This window comes from Macrobrachium rosenbergii, chromosome 6, assembly GCF_040412425.1.
Source record: "Macrobrachium rosenbergii isolate ZJJX-2024 chromosome 6, ASM4041242v1, whole genome shotgun sequence".
NCBI lineage: Eukaryota > Metazoa > Arthropoda > Malacostraca > Decapoda > Palaemonidae > Macrobrachium > Macrobrachium rosenbergii.
This window is the reverse complement of record NC_089746.1, coordinates 43,699,012-43,701,511: the sequence shown is the minus strand read 5'-3', so window position 1 is coordinate 43,701,511 and position 2,500 is coordinate 43,699,012. Positions and strand designations below refer to the sequence as shown.

The 2,500-nt window shown below is 34.6% G+C and overlaps 1 protein-coding gene across 15 annotated transcripts in view; it reads left to right on the top strand.

The window, feature by feature from the left end:
- The window catches only part of dnc (phosphodiesterase dunce), an 878,593-nt gene that overhangs the window by 592,266 nt on the left and 283,827 nt on the right, over positions 1-2,500 (top strand). The window lies entirely within an intron of this gene.

Sequence of the window (2,500 nt, the reverse complement as noted above, 5' to 3'; positions counted from 1 at the left end):
TTTTCAAAAAAGTGTTAATTCTGTTTTCTTGTAACATATTTCAAAATAAAGTGTTAATTCTGTTTTCTTGTAACATATATATATATATATATATATATATATATATATATATATATATATATATATATATATATATATATATATATATATATATATATATATATATATATATATATATATATATATATATATATATATATATATTTGCAAGCAGACCTTTATATTCTTTAATTAAAGTGACTGCACTGATGATGCGATAATTAAAGGAGACTGGAAAATATCATTTTTTAATGATTCAATAAACATGACTTCATATAATGCAAACGCAAAATACCAAAGTGTTGCATACGCAACCTTTTACAGACACGGAACAGAATCCCAGTATGGCTGTGGGTGGGGTTTTGGGGGGATTCCCCTTAAGTGTTCGCCCCCAACCGTTTCTAGGGGGTCATGGATTCCCCTTATTAAGTAGAAATAGCCTTATCTTACGCAGACGTTGTATTCGAATGGCGACAGTGCTATTTTTTTTTTTTAATGGTCAATGTTTTCCATCAAAAAAGCACGTGTGATGTTTTCTTTTTTTTTTTGGCACTAAGAAGAAAGCTGCAGTAATTTATTGGGATTTTTTTATGTACATTTCGAATGAAACTGAGGATAATTGATTTTCCATGTAAATAGTAAATGTTCATCACATATTTTTCTTCTGTAGTTAATTCTTGTATTTTTCAAATGCATATTCCATTTCATAATCCTTGATAATCATATTCAGTCGTAGATCATGGTTATCATTTAGATCAATCAACAGTCACATCACTTTAGCACTGCCAAGACCGATTGAAACTTTAAACTGAGCGTAACAACAATAAGACATCACTGAAACCACCTGAACACAACCAACAACAGATTCTCCATCTTAGGATGGAGATCAGTACAGTTGGTATTTTAGAAGCCTCGGGTTTTGTATTGACGAAATTGAATTGCCTACAACATACATCACATTATAAAATACTCATAGCAGCACGAGTCTTCAAATGGAGAAACATATCCCCAGTTATGCATGTGTGTAAATATATTTACAAAATTGAGCTAAACAGAGAGCTTTCGAGAACCTGTACGATTCCCTGCTTAAATCTGATCGAAAAGGAGAATTGTACAGATTCTCGAAAGCTCTCTGTTTAGCTTTATTTTTTTAAATACACAATATACACATACATAAATTTTCTTTGGAAATCAAGGGTATTGTTCGCAGATGCTATCTGCTTATCAAGACTTTTAACAGTCTACATTAATACTTTTTTTCTTCTGAACAGTCTATATTAATAGTTTTTCTCTTCTGGCAAGCTTCTCAGGAATAAAGAAAATTTATTCGAGATGCTTTCCATTTCCATTTTTTTTTCTCGGCATTGGGGAAACGGTCCGTCGACTAGAATAAGTAAATGGAAAGAATCTCGAAAAATTTTCCCTCATTCCTGAGAAGCTTGCCAGAAGAGAAAAAGAAGAAGTACAGACTGATTCAAAGCCTTGATAAGAAGATAGTATCTGCGAACAGTGCCATTGACTTCAATAGGAAAAGTTATGTATTCATTCCGATTGAAAAGAGGAGTTGTACACATTCTTGAAAGCCCTCTGTTTATCTTCATTTTGTAAATATATTTGTACACATGCATGACTGTGAATTGTTTCTCCACCTGAAGACTCGTGCTACTATTAGTGTTTTTAAATGTGACGTATGTTGTAGACATGTCAAATTCGTCAGTAGAAAACGCGAGGTTTCTAAAATACCAGTTATCCTGATCCCCATTCTAAGAAGACGACGGCTCTGTTTTTGGTTGCGTTCAGATGGCTTCAGCGAAGTCTTGTTGTCGTTACGCTTAGTTTAACTGTTCCAGTCGGCCGTGGCAGTGCCAAAGTGGTGTGATCATTGATGGATCTAAATGATAACCGTGAGAGAAAATACACCCAAATAGTACACATACGTAACTGTAAAATCGTTTTTCCATGCGTCACAATTTTGTACACTGAACAACCTCTTGGGACTGGACGTCATTTTTGTCGTGGTCGAAGAAATAAGGTTGTGATAGAAAACTGGAGGAGAGAAGCCAGTGGCAAGTCCTCCTTAAATACAAGTGAATCACGGGGGCCCTTGTGTTGTGAATCACGGGTGCTCTTGTGTTGTGAATCTTGCCAATGCCTCGGACTTTCTACGTAACGACCCTCTCTCGTATTCAAGGCACGACCGTGGAATTAAGGAGGTCGTTTATAACTCTCGCCAGTCTTTGTGTCTGACTTTTCTCATTTTTTTTTAATAATAACAGATCATTGACAACAAGAAATCTTCACTTGCTTCTCAGTGTGTGTAGGTTTATGTTCTTGTTTGTTATAAATTACAGAACGTATAACCGTATGTTTTGTGTGTTGTTATAAGATGGTGGCTGAGTCTTTTTGTTATAAATTTCAGGACGAGGCTTTCTATAACTGTATGTATTGCGTGTTGACATAA